Genomic DNA, 13,496 nt, shown 5'->3' with positions numbered 1-13,496 from the left:
GGGGCAGCTGCTTTGGTTCCTTCCCTCTTCCCATGGATCAAGTGGAGTTTGTCCATCCCATCCCAAATGCCATCCCATCTCCATCTGATTTTATAGGGTCAGTTGCCAGCTGGTGGCTCCCAACTGGGTCAGCACAGCCCTGGGATTCCTGTCCTGGGATTCCTGTCCTGGATTCCTGTCCTGGATTCCTGTCCTGGGATTCCTGTCCTGGGATAACTGGGATTTCTGTCCTGGGATTCCTGTCCTGGATACCCATCCTGGGGACACAGCAATGTCCCCACCTCACCGTTTTTGGGGTTCCTGGGTCCAGCCCAGCCCCAAGGTCCAACCTCCAGGGCAGTCACATCCCCACAATCCCTCCGTGCTCCAGGATTATTTCTAATCCCTCTATTTATAGAACAATGCTGAAATCTGTTTAATGCTGGAGGGATTTGGGGAAGAAAAAGACAAACAACAAAGAAAGAAGAGTAGTTATCTTCCTGATGCAGGAGCTGTCACTGAAGGGGTTTTTAATTTTGGTTTTTGGGAAGGTGTCTCTGTTGAGTTGTATTTGTCAGAAGGGAGGAGGGCAGGAGGAACTGAGCCAGAAGGAAAAGTTGTCCTGGCTGTTGTGGGCATGGAAAATTTCCCAGCAGCTGTAGCAGCAGGACCAGGTCATCCTGCTCCCCAAAATCTGGAGCTGGGCAGGCTTTCCCCAGGCAGGAAGAGCTCAGAGCAGTCCGTGCATGGAAAGGAGCAGGGGAGCACCCGGGAGAGCTCAGTTTTTGGGAATATCCTTTGGGAACAGCGAGGGGAGGGGCTGCAGGCACTGGGGATCATCCCCTGCCCATCCTGAAGGGTCTCGGTGACCAAATCCCAGCTCTGGGCAGGGATCGCATCCGTCCCTGGGGAATTTTGGGCCAGTTTTGGTGCTGGGCTGACCTCTAAGGGAGAGCTCCGTTATTGCAGCTCCCAGAATCTCAGGAGAGCTTGCTTTTAGAAAAACCTTAAATCTTTGGGCAGGGACTCCTTCCCCTATTCCGGGTTGTTCCAAACCCCAATGTCCAGCCTGGCCTCGGACACTTCAGGGATCCGGGGGCAGCCACAGCTGCTCTGGGCACCCTGTCCACCCTCCCGGGGAACAATTCCTGCCCAATATCCCATTTCAATCTCTCCTCTTTTAGTTTATAACTATTCCCCTTTGTTCTGTTATTATTTCCAATGTTGAGCTGGCTCTCCCCAAAATTCCCCCGAGGCAGCCTGGGGGCCTGGAGCACTTTTTGGGACCATGACAGGAGAAAACACAGAAATGAGCCAGAGCTTCACATTCCCTCAGTGCCCTGAGCCTTCATCTTCAACAGCTCCAAATCAACCCAGGGTGAGGTGACACACTGGGGACACGCTGGGAGGACAGGAGCTGCCAGAGGGCAGGGCTGGATGGGATTTTGGGCAGGAATTGTTCCCTGGCAGGGTGGGCAGGGCTGGCACAGGTGCCCAGAGCAGCTGTGGCTGCCCCTGATCCCTGGCAGTGCCCAAGGCCTGGATGGACATTGGGACAGTGGGAGGTGTCCCTGCCATGGCAGGGGTGGCACTGGGGGGGATTTAAGGTCCCTCCCAACCCAAATTCAGTCATTCTGTGACCCTGGAGGGGCTGAGTTGGCACCAGCAGGTGCTGGGAGCTGGGGGGGTTTGTGGGGTCTCATACCATGAGGGGACCCAAATTTTTGTGACTTCACAGGGACTGGGACCCAGGCAGGTAAAGCCACCAGTGGCACCAGTGAGCTCTGCCACAGGGACTGGGCAGCTGGTGGCTTTGGGGACAGAGCTGCAAGCCTGTCCTTACACCCACAGCTGTCCTTTGTCCACCCGTGTCCCACAGAGCAGCTGGTTTATTGTGTTTGGGATTTATTTTATTTTATTTTAATATTATTGTGTTTCTGTATTTATTCTGTTTTTCTCTCCCGTGGAATCTGGTGAAGGTTGGATTCTGATGCAGAGCTGGTGGCACCTCCCGCTGGGATGGGGTGATCCCATGGGTGACATTCCCACCCCATGGAATGTCCCCCCACCCCAAACCCCCAGCGTGGGCACCACAGACTTCACTGAACCCCACTGCCCTCCTCCCAGTCCCACCAGTCTGGAACTGGGAGTAACTGGAAATAACTCAGCGTTCACCCAGGAAAGTTTGGAATTCCCTGGCTGCCCTGGGATCCCAGGAAAGTTTGGAATTCCCTGGGATGTCCCGGAGAGGAAGCAGGGCAGGAGTTTCCCTCTGCCAGGCACCAGCTCCTCGTGTGTTCCCTCCCTTCCCGTGCTCCAATAAAAGAGAAAATCCTGTTTTCCAAAGGAGGGCGGGCTGGGACACGGAGTGCCTGAGGCAGGATGGGATGGGAGGGGACACCGAAGGGCTGGAAAATCAGAAAATCAGAAGATTTTCTGCCCGTACTTCTTGAGGGATGGTTTCAAGCAAAAATTTGCCATTAAAAAAAAAAAAAAAAACCACTCCAATCAATGGGGGGATTGAGTTCCTCAAGAAACTGCTGGAAGAGGCCATGGAGCCCCTCTGGAGCCAGGCTGGGAGGGTTGGGAATGTTCACCTGGAGAGGAAAAGGATCCAGGGAGCCCTAAAGGGGTTCCAGGAGAGCTGGAGATGGATTTGGGGTTTTAAGCTGTGGTTCCAGAGCAGGAAGCACTGATGGAAATTTCCCTGGGCTTTCCAGGGCTGGAAACGTCTCTGGTGTGAAGGTCAGGATTGCCTGGGTGAACCCTGGCAGGCTTTTATAGGAAGCATCTCCGAGATTAAGGAATGCCAAAGGCAAAGGAGACCCAAATCTGATTAAAAAGTGATTAAAGCTGAGTCTGAAAAACAGGACCAGAGGAAAGAATTCCTACAGGATAAACAGAGGGATTTCCCTGCAGGGTCAGCCCTGAGCCCTGTGAGGGCTGCTGAGAGCCACAATGACCCCAAGAGTGGCCAGGCTCTCCCTGAGCCCCAGCTTCCATCAATTCATCCTTTTTTTGATCTGGCATTTCCCCACAGGATGCCTTTGGAGCCAGCAGCCTCACCTGGGGCCACACCACGGACCCAGGAGCACATTTAAGCCCAGCCCAGGAGCACATTTAAGCCCAGCCTGGCCCTCCAGCCCTCCCTGGTTCCAGACCCCCTGGATGAGTTGATTCCCTGGTGTGAAGCTGCCTCATCATCCCTGTCCTGCTTGTCCTGGGCCACCTTCCCCGTGCTGCTCAGGTACCGTGGGGCCAGTGCTGGGGGTGCCACCCCTGCTGCCCTCAGATGTCCCCAAAGGGGTGTCCTGGGGCCAGGCCAGGCTTGGGGATGTCACAAGGGCAGGGTGCCAGAGATAACCCAAGCCTGGCTCTGTTCCCGTGCCAGGAGCTGGCTGAGGAAGGCTCCCTCCTCTTCCTCACACTTTGGGAAAGCACAGGAAGCATTCCTAGACATTTCCTGGCATCTCCCAAAGGTGGGCAGGGATTTTCCACTGCCCTTTCCCTGCTCTCCTCTGCTCCCTGTGGGATTTCTCCTTCAGTCACTTTTCATAAGTTTGGCTCTGCTTTGAATTTGTTTTTTCTTTTTTTTCTTTTTTTTTTTTTTTTTTTCCCCTTGGGAATACCCCACCCACCACAGGGGGGCTTTGGAACCTTCTGGAGCTGTGCTGGGAGCCTCTCCAGCCCCTCTGGGAGCTGTGCCTGGGATCAATCCCACTGGGATCAATCCCACCAGGCCCAGTCCCACCTGGGTGTCCATGCTGGGAAGAGCTGATGTTTCCTCCCACAAAACCCCACAAAACCAGGTGAGATTGGGCAGAACTCCTGTGGAAGTTCCCACAGGTCTGAGGACCTTCCTCCTCCTCCTCCTCCTCCTGCTGCTGCTGCTGTGACGTGTGAGGCTGTTCCAGCTTTGATCCAGGGGTTTGTTGTGTTTGATCTGAGCTGTTTGATCTGAGTCCTCCCCCCACACTCTGCTGCAGCTTTCTCTGTGTTTTTGTGCAGCCCAGGGAAGTTATTCTGTGTGCACATTAACATTGCCAAGGATGAGCTGTTATCTCCCATCTCCTTTTCGGATAAACTATTTGTTTATGATAATAAGATGCCTCTTGGTGTGAAACCAGGGGGAAAAAGTAAAATCTGGAAGAGAGCCAGGCCCAGGGAAGGAGGAGTGCTGCTTTCTCTTGTTGTTTCTTCCAAAGCAGCCCCAAGAGCCAGTGTAAAACAGAAACCTCCCTGGCCTGTGCCTGCACATTTTCATCCAGGTGACACTTGGGGTTGGGAAGTGCCAGTGTTTGAGTGCCTGCAGCAAAGCTGGGTCTTGCTGCTCCAATTCCACATCCCAAATGTGGCTCCTGCCCTCGTGGGGTGTTGGTTCTGTTGGTTCTGGTTGGTGCCTTGGGGAGGATGGCACAGCTCCCTCTGGGGATGGGGTTGTAGCACTTTGCTGAGCTCCATTTGAGAAAATCTCCCAGTTTTGACCCAAAGCAGCATCAGCTCAGATGTTTCTGAAGGCTGGAGCAAACTGCAGCTCTGCAGGGCCCTTCCCTGGCTGGAGCAAGGATGGATTTGGGATCAGGGCACCTGCCCAGGGTGTTTTACTGGCACACCTCACTGTCAGCCTCTCTGCAGAGCCCATTTTCCTCTTCTTGAATCCTCTTCTACCCCTGGGATGTTTCTTGCTTTCACACGGCATCCTCAGCTCCTTGTTTTGGGAGTTCTGAGTGACCTGGAAGGAGAAGATCCCTGGATCTGTTGGTTCATCTGGGGGAGATTCACCTCTGCTTTTCCAAATAAAAACTGCCCTACAGCTTTCTGGGATGTGGGTCTAGGGGGACACTGAGCTCTGTGGAGCAGGAGAGCTGCAGTGGCCACAGAACAGAGGCTGTGACCAGGAATTTTTGGGACCTGGCTGATTTATGGACATGGCACTACAGCAGGGAAGGGTGTGATTTGTGCCTCAAGGGTGTGTCAGTCAGCACAGCTCCACACTGGGGGGCTGGATCTGCCCCCTGGGATGGGATGGGATGGCACAATGGGATGCCAGAACCATCCTGCTGGATGAGGGAGCTCCATCCATCACCCCAGATGCTCCTGGAGCAGCTCAGCAATTCCTTTCCTCCCCAAAGCTTTCCTGGGGATTGTGGCTCCATCTTCCCATTCCAGGAGGAGCCTCCAGGACTCCAGGAAACCCTTCCAAGGTCTGCCTGGGAGTGGTGCTGCCGCTGCTGAGGTGTTTGAGAGTGTTCAGGGGAGAGCCAGGGCTGGGAGCTGCGGGGCAGGAACGTCCCCAGACACGAGGTACAGGATTTGCAGAGGGAATTTGGCAGCTGAGGGCTCTTTCCAAGCCCAGTGGGAGACTCCCCATTGCTCTGAAGGTTTTTATTTGAAATTAGAGATTTTCTGCGTTGTGGGGTTTACCTCCAGGGCAGCAGCAGGTGAAACTCCACGATTTCAGAGCAGGCTGGAGAAATAAAATTATTTTTCACGCTCTCCCCTCTTTTCCCTGCTGGAGCTGCAGCACTGCAGAGTCCACGGAAGGGAAGGATCCTTGGGGGAAGTTTCTGGGGGACCTGGAGATGAAAGGGCTCTTAGCCAGCATCCCAGTGTGTGCCCAGCTCTCTGCAGCTCCCCTGGAGCTGGCCGTGTGCCAGGGGCAGTGCCCGGGTGTCCCGGTGGCAGTGCCCGGGTGTCCCGGTGGCAGTGCCAGGTGTCCCGATGGCAGTGCCAGGTGTCCCGGTGGCTCTCCAGGGTGTCCCGGTGGTTCTCCAGGGTGTCCCAGTGGCTCTCCAGGGTGTCCCGGTGGCAGTGCCCGGGTGTCCCGGTGGCAGTGCCAGGTGTCCCGGTGGTTCTCCAGGGTGTCCCGGTGGCTCTCCAGGGTGTCCCGGTGGCAGTGCCAGGTGTCCCGGTGGTTCTCCAGGGTGTCCCGGTGGCTCTCCAGGGTGTCCCGGTGGCAGTGCCCGGATGCCAGCGCTGCTCCAGAGGCACGGTGTGACTCAGGCTGCAGAAATGTGCCCGGGGCTGCTCCCGGCTCCTGCCTTTGGAGCCCGTGCCCATCTCCACGGGCACGCTGCGACTGGTCCGGGCAGAGCTGCTCAACTGGGTTAATGGTTTGGCACCCCCAGCTCGGGCTCTCCGCGCTGCTTCCAGCCCCACAGCCCAGCCTGGCTCAGGGATGACCCCAAAAATGCCATCCCCTGTGCCTGGAGGCTTTGGGATGAGCTGTGCCTGGAGGGTGTCCCTGGAGAAACAAACGTGTCCTCACAGGAGGACAGCAAAGGATGGGCACCGAGGTGGGAAATGGGGCTCTGGGTCCCCTGCTGGGGCTGAGGGGTGACTTTGGCTGCTCCTTCTGCCCTGCTGGGTCCCAAAAAACCACCAATTGCTTTGCAAACACAGGAGAGCTCAGCTCGCTCCTCCCCGGAGAGAAAGGAATGAGATTGCAGCAGGTTTGGTGTTAAAAACGCAGTTCCCAGAATCCCAGGTCGGGGGAACAGGGAGGATTTGGGTGTTCCCTGGGAGGTGTTTGCAGGAGATGTGATCTCAGTGAGTGGATTTCACACGGGAGGGATTTGCTGTGATTTCAGTGAGTGGATCCCACAGGAAAGGGATTTGCTGTGAGTTCAGTGAGTGGATCCCACAGGAAAGGGATTTGCTGTGATCTCAGTGAGTGGATTTCACAGGAAAGGGATTTGCTGTGAGTTCAGTGAGTGGATCCCACAGGAAAGGGATTTGCTGTGATCTCAGTGAGTGGATTTCACAGGAAAGGGATTTGCTGTGATTTCAGTGAGTGGATTTCACAGGAAAGGGATTTGCTGTGATTTCAGTGAGTGGATTTCACAGGAAAGGGATTTGCTGTGATTTCAGTGAGTGGATCTCACAGGAAAGGGATTTGCTGTGATTTCAGTGAGTGGATCTCACAGGAAAGGGATTTGCTGTGGGTTCAGTGAGTGGATCCCAGCAGGATCATCCCCTCCTGGGCACAGAGGGGTGTCAGGGCAGGCACTGGGATCCTGCAGCCCCAGCCATAGAGCTCTCATCCACCCTGTGCTATTAATAACCCCCTGGGAGGCTGCCCGGCCGGAGGAAAGGGAGGAAATGAAGTTAATACATGGAAATGTTTCCTTGTTTTCCCACTTGCTGCTCGGGGCTGGCTGCTGTTCCCTGTCACTCCTGTCCAGCCCCGGGCTCAGGGGCTGGGTGGTGCCTCTGAGAGAGCCCAGTTTGGGAAGAAATGTCAAAGATTGGGGATTCCAGAGGGAAAAGGACTGTTCAGGTGAGCTGGAGCTGCGTAGAAACAGGGAGGGGGCTGTTTTTGGGGGTGAAGGGGGAAAAAGGAGTTTTTCCTTGAGGATTTGGGGGCAGTGCCGTGCGGGATGGGGAGCCTGGAGAAGGAGGCTGGGCGATGTTCTGTGACTCAGCCCCGCCGCCCTTCCCACGCCCAAATCCCTTCCTGAAGCGCCGGGATGGGCTGGGCTCTGCTCTGGCTGAATCCCCTCCACCCCTTCCCAGCTCTCGGTGCCATTCCTGCCCCTCTCCAGGTGGATGCTGTCCCAGGGATGCTGCTGATGCCTTAAGTTTTAGCTTCTTTATTTTCCAGATTCTGCATTGCATTAGTTTATAACTCTGAACTCCACCCAAAGTGTTCCCAGCTCTCCTCCCAGCTCAGGCACACAGAACAATCCTTTGCCAGCCCCACAACCAAGGACAGCTGCAGCTCCAGCCCCAAAAAGTGCAAAGAGCAGAGAATGGAGGAGAGAATCTGGGAGGGTGGGACTGCAGAACCTGGAGCTGGGATTGGACAATGAACCCCAAGATGGAAATGGACCCAAATTTATAAAAGTGTGAAAATTCCTGACCAGGATCCATCTTGGGTGTAACCATGGCTCAAGGTGAATCCTTTGAAGGATTTTAATAAATCCCTGCTTTATTCCTTTAACTCTGCCCAGCCTCTGTCCCAGGGATGCTGTTCTGGGGGCTCAGGGCTGTAACCCCAGCTCTGACCCCACTCACACCTCAAGGCTTCACCTCAGCCAAGAGCAGCTTCTCCCACAAATCCCAAAACCTGTCACAGGGCATAGCTCTGTCTCTCCTCGGTGTGGGGTGGATTTGGGGCATGTTGTTTGTTTTTTGCTCCTCTCCCAGTTGGTTTCTTGTTAAGACAAATCCTCCTGGGCATTCCTGGGTGCAGCACAGCCAAAGGATGGAGCTCTGGGATGGAAGGAGACCCCTGCAGCAAAAGAAGAAACCCCCACAGATGGAGCAGCACATCAGTCCTGCAAAGCCAGGCCAGGAAAATGGGGACACCAAGAAACACATCCTGCAAACTCCCTGCTGAGTTATGGAAAACCAGCCAGGAATTGCAGCAGGAAGGATCTCCTGGAAGCAGAGCAGCTCCAGGGATGTGCTCAGCTCTCACCTTGGGGAGTTCATCCTTTCCTCCAGGTTTCCCTCCCCGAGTTTTTTTCCTGCTGTGGTTTGCCACTGCTGGGCTCTGGTGGTGTGGGTGATGCTGAGAGAGCTCCTGTTGGTCCAGGAATGCATTCCCAGACTCTTTTCCTTTTTTTAGGGAAAAAAATATCCTTGCAGAGAAGGAAAAAGAAAAAAACAAAAAAAAATGGGAAAGCAAAAATAAAGAAGGAAAAGCAAAGCCCAGGGCAAGGATAGGAGTCAGCCCTGAATTAACAGTGGGTGGGTGCAGGGGACAGGAGCACAATGAGCCCTCATTACAGCACCAATCAAGCGCTAATGAGCGTGGTTTAGGGATGAGCAGAGCTTTTCTCTGCCCCATCCTGCAGCCATGAAAACTTTAAATGGAGGAAAACCGAGTCTATCTCCTGCTGGGGGTGGGCCTGCCTTATCTTATCTCAGGGAAACCAAGCCCTGGGTGATGGGTGGCAATGCCAGGGTGAGGGCACCCATCCCCTGCACCCCTCCCCAAAGGACTGAGCTTTATTTAAATCATGGACTAAATCTGCTGCTGGCCACTGGGATGTGTGTGCAGCCCCCTGTCCTCACTTGGGCCACCCTGGTGGCTAAAGCTGTCCCCATGCGTGCCCTGAGCTCCTCAGGGCCACCACACCCAGCCCGTGGGCTAATTAATGAATTAATTGGAGCTTCTGAAAGTGGGTGTTGTGCTCAGGCACCCCTCCTTTGAATCCAACACACCACGATCACCCGAATTTCAGCCTCCCCTGCCCCGTTCCAGGCAGGGGAGAGCCAGAGGGAGCAGCAGAACAAAGGTGGGGTGGGAAATGCCTGTTTTTAGGATGTTGTGTTTGGGTTTCACTGCCCAGGTGGGGTAGGGGGTGTTTCTGTCCCCAAGCAGCTCCTGGTAGCGTGGTGAGGGCTGGAGGGAGTTCCTGGGATTCCCTGCCTGGATCAGGGCACGGCAGCAGCAAAACTCAGCGTGTGCCCAGCCGGGAGCTCTGCTTTGGTGCCCAGCTCTGCTGGGACCGGCTGTCCTGTCTCAGCTGAAACGGTTTGAAATAAATGTAACAGAAAATGAGAGGAGACAAGAAACTGCTGGGACCTTTTACCTAATAAAGGTAAAAAGCCAAGGAATAAATTGGGAGCGTGGAAGTGCTGAACCCTTCTGGGCAGGGAAAGGAGCTGTCACACCTGGGCACGGGCTCTGAGGTAAAAATGAAGATTAAGGAGTTGTGACTTTGTGTTTGCCTGGATTTCAGTGCACACACGGTGGATGGAGAGGTGTGAGACCAACAGTGAGAGGGGCAGGGGCTGCAGGACACCGGGTCCCTCCCCTGGGAACCTCCCACGAGAAGATTTTCAAGACTCATTTTTATCAACCTGGGTGTTTTGTAACCCACTCCTGACCCGAGCCAGCTGTAAAATCTGAACCCCAGCAGAAGCCCCAGATCTCCTGGACCAGGCAGCTGCAATTCTGTGGGGCTGAGCTCCTCACAGGCACCCCAGCAGGCAGTGGTGGGGATGTTTTAATTCGTATTTAATCACATTTTCTGACTCCTCCATCACTGCTGAAATGTTATTTGGGTTTCCGAGAGGCTGCTAATTCCTTATCGCTTTTGTTTTTCGCACTTCAGGGATATTTCAGGAATTATGTTTGGATTATGGGAGGGTTCTGTCCTTGGATGGCACTGGAAGCAAAGTCTGCTGGGGGAGAGGTGAGGAGGGAGGAAGGGATGGTGGCTGTGGGTTGTGTTTAAAATTTCAGGGTTGATATATCATCAAAAATGGGGTTTAAAGGGGAAAAAAGGCTGGGGGTTGTGAGGTGTTACCCTCATGGCCTTTGGGTACATCAGTGTTGCTGCCCCTGGATTTTGTGCTTATTGTGATTTTTCTATTCTTTGATTTTTTTTTTAATTTTTTAATGCATCCAAAGGTTTTCTTCAAGCCCAGTTTCACAGATGTGTGACCCCCTCAGATTCTCACCTTTTCTGGAAAAAGGAGCTCTTAGCTGCTTCCCCCGAGGAGCAAAACAGGAGATGACACAACTTAAATGTTCCAAGTGGGAATATTAAACGCAGTTTGGAGCAGAGCCCCCATTTCCCCAGGCCAGCAGCTCCGTGGGTGCTTCCCGTGGTGTTTTTGGGATGGGGCTGGGGCTGGGTGTGACCCCTGGAGGGCTGAGCTTCCCTTGGGAGATCCCTCAGCCTCAAACACTGCATCATTCCATCAGAATTCCATCAAATGTTGATTCCTGGGAAAAGCGAATTTTGCCCCTCGGTTTAAACTCCCCACCAACGGCACAGAAAGTTGAGGAGTTTCTTGCTGATCCCTGGTGAATTTCAAATGTTTTCTTTGGCGTTGGTGCATCATTGGAAAAGCAGGTGGAAAACTCTGCGCTTGTGCTGCTCCAAGGAGTGATTGATATGATGCTCCCAATTAGACTTAATTGTGGTTATCCTATTAATAACAGCTCCATTCTGTGGCACACACCTGCCTCTCCATGGGAAACACTGTTAACATAAATTAAAACACCAATTACACGCGATGGAAAAGCAGCAATTAAATCCACTAAGCCTTGTCCAAATAATTATTTCATTTCACTGTAATATTTGTAATGTTATAAAGGCCGTTCCTTCAAAGCAATTCTTTTATTTGTGCGAGCTTTTATTTATCCATGTGGGTACATGGAGGGATGGGTTTGCAGGGATTTGATGGTCAGGGTGGGAAAACTCTGCTTTGTCATTTTTCAGTGTTCAAAAAAATGTGTGGATGTGACACTTGGGGACACGAGTCACAGAAGTGCTGGGAATGGTTGCACTGCACGGTCTGAGAGGGCTTTTCCAGCCGTGATAATTCCGTGGTTCTGTGGGGAACGGGCTGGATTCCGTTTCTCCAGGTGTTTCTGGTTTCAAGGAGCGATTTGAACACCAAACCAGCTGGGTTTGCCCAGGTGAGTTCCTGGCTCTGTAAATCTCCTCTTCCAGCACCGAGAGTCTTCCTCCCATACATGGGAAACGAGAAGTTGGAAAGAAGAAAAGAGCCTGTGATAGCAACTCGGGAATCAGAATAAAAAAATATTAAAAAAAAAAAAGTGTAATTTTTTCTATAAAAAAATAAAACCGAGGTAAAAAAAAGAGATAAAACCGAGGTAAATTTAATTTCCACCACGTGGGCTGCTCAGTAGCGATGGAAGAGCCGGTGTTGGGTGTTCGGGGCGTGCCCGAGGCAAGGAGTTTGTCCCTGCAGAAGGGATTTAGGGATGCTCGGTGCCCGCCAGGGGCTGGAGCAGCTTTAGAGGGACGGAGCCCGGGGTGCGAGGGACGGGCCCGAGCTTCCTCCGATTGTTCTTGTGGCCGGAGCGGGGCGGGGACAGAGGGGACAGCGACCCTCGAGTGCTGCGTGCGGGGGCTGATCCCACAGAAATCCCATAGAAATCCCACAGTGATCCCACAGCCATCCATCCCCGCGGCTCCTGCGGGACAGCGTGGCCGGGCTGGGGCTGGATGATCCCACAGAAATCCCGTAGAAATCCATTCCCCGCGGCTCCTGCGGGACAGTGGGGCTGGGGCTGAGCTGGGCTGGGTGATCCCACAGAAATCCCATAGAAATCCATTCCCCGCGGCTCCTGCGGGACAGTGGGGCTGGGGCTGGGCTTGGCTGGGTGATCCCACAGAAATCCTACAGAAATCCTACAGAAATCCCATAGAAATCCATCCCCGCGGCTCCTGTGGGACAGCGCGGCCGGGGCGGGGCTGGGCTCACCGGGCGGGCGGGCGCTCGGGGATCCCACAGCAAATCCCAGGGCGATCCCACAGAGATCCCACAGCAAATCCCAGGGAGATCCCACAGAGATCCCACAGCAAATCCCAGGGAGATCCCACAGAGATCCCGCAGCAAATCCCGCAGTGATCCCACAGAGATCCCACAGCCATCCCGCAGCCCTCCCGCAGCCGTCCCCGCGGCTCGCAGCGCAGCCGGCACCGCACGCTCGGCCGGGGCGGGGCTGGGCCCCACGGGCGGGCTCTCGGTGATCCCACAGCGATCCCAGAACGATCCCGCAGCGATCCCACAGCCCATCCCCGAGGCTCCGGCGAGACAGCGCGGGGCGGGGCCGGGGCTGGGCGATCCCACAGCGATCCCACAGAAGTCCCGCAGTGATCCCAGCGCCATCCCCGCGGCTCGCAGCGCAGCCGGCACCGCAGCTCGGCCGGGACGGGGCTGCGGGGGATGCGCGGAGCAGCGCGGCCCTCGCCGGGCCCCGGCGGCCGCCCCCCGAACCCCGCGGCCCGCGGGCGGGCGCCGGGGACGGCCCGAGCCCGGCCCGGGGGGGGCCGCGCCGCCGCCCCCTGAGGCTCCGCCGGCCCTGCCGGGGCTCCCGGGCCGGGGCCGGCGGGGAGAGCCCGGGCGCAGCCGGGAGGGCGGCGGGGAGCGGGGCAGCCCCTGCGCCGGCGGCTTTGGCTTTTTTCATTTCAGTCCTTCGCACCTTCAGGCGCTTTTTTTGTTTTTTCAAAAAAATTTATTATTGTTTTCGGTGTTTTTAAAACTTTTTTTTGGAGTTTTTGAAGTTTTTTTTTTTTTTTTAAAGTTTAAACATTTCAACTTTCCGACGCCAGCGCAGAGTTTTGCCGGGACCGCGTGAGCGTGCGGCGCCGAGGCCATGCGGTGAGCGAGGTAAGAGCAGCGCTGGGGCTGGCACCGGCACCGGCACCGCCGACCCACTCCGGGGCTGGCATCGGCACCGGGGCTGGCACCGGGATCCCCGACCCATTCCCGACCCGGGGCTGGCACCGGCACCGGGACCCCCGACCCACCCCCGACCCGGGGCTGGCACCGGCACCGGGACCCCCGACCCGTCCCGGGGCTGGGGCTTCCCCCGGAGCCGCGACTTTAAGGAGAATAAAGCGTCGCATCCCTTTTCTTCGCGTTCTCACCCCATAAACCCGTGTGACCCCCGCGCCGGACAAACCCTCCTGTCCCCCAGAATGGTCCCAAAGCCGCGAAGTTCGGATTAGTTTGGCAAAATCTTTTTTTTTTTTTTTTTTTAATATAACATCACGTGGGGATCTTTTCTTTGTTGGGGTGTT

At 55.1% G+C, this 13,496-nt stretch overlaps 1 protein-coding gene and 1 long non-coding RNA gene across 3 annotated transcripts in view; both read left to right on the top strand.

Moving 5' to 3' along the window:
- Nucleotides 1-6,729: 6,729 nt before the first annotated feature.
- On the top strand, nt 6,730-11,055 carry LOC148222092 (uncharacterized). Of its 2 annotated transcripts, XR_015806662.1 has the most exons (3): nt 6,730-7,258; nt 7,583-10,127; nt 10,346-11,055. It is a non-coding gene; the product is annotated as an uncharacterized LOC148222092 (long non-coding RNA). The 2 variants fall into 2 exon arrangements; XR_015806661.1 differs by having other exon boundaries at nt 7,583-11,055.
- Nucleotides 11,056-12,955: 1,900 nt separating this feature from the next.
- LOC106853672 (uncharacterized) overlaps nt 12,956-13,496 on the top strand; it is a 38,192-nt gene continuing 37,651 nt past the window's right edge. Inside the window, exon 1 of the mRNA XM_088173472.1 lies at nt 12,956-13,083. The gene's annotated coding sequence lies outside the window, so the exon portion shown is untranslated. The remainder of the gene's footprint in view (nt 13,084-13,496) is intronic.

This window comes from Sturnus vulgaris, chromosome 14 (assembly GCF_052056855.1).
Source record: "Sturnus vulgaris isolate bStuVul1 chromosome 14, bStuVul1.hap1, whole genome shotgun sequence".
NCBI classification, from domain to species: Eukaryota; Metazoa; Chordata; class Aves; order Passeriformes; family Sturnidae; genus Sturnus; species Sturnus vulgaris.
This window is presented reverse-complemented; position numbering and strand designations above follow the sequence as displayed.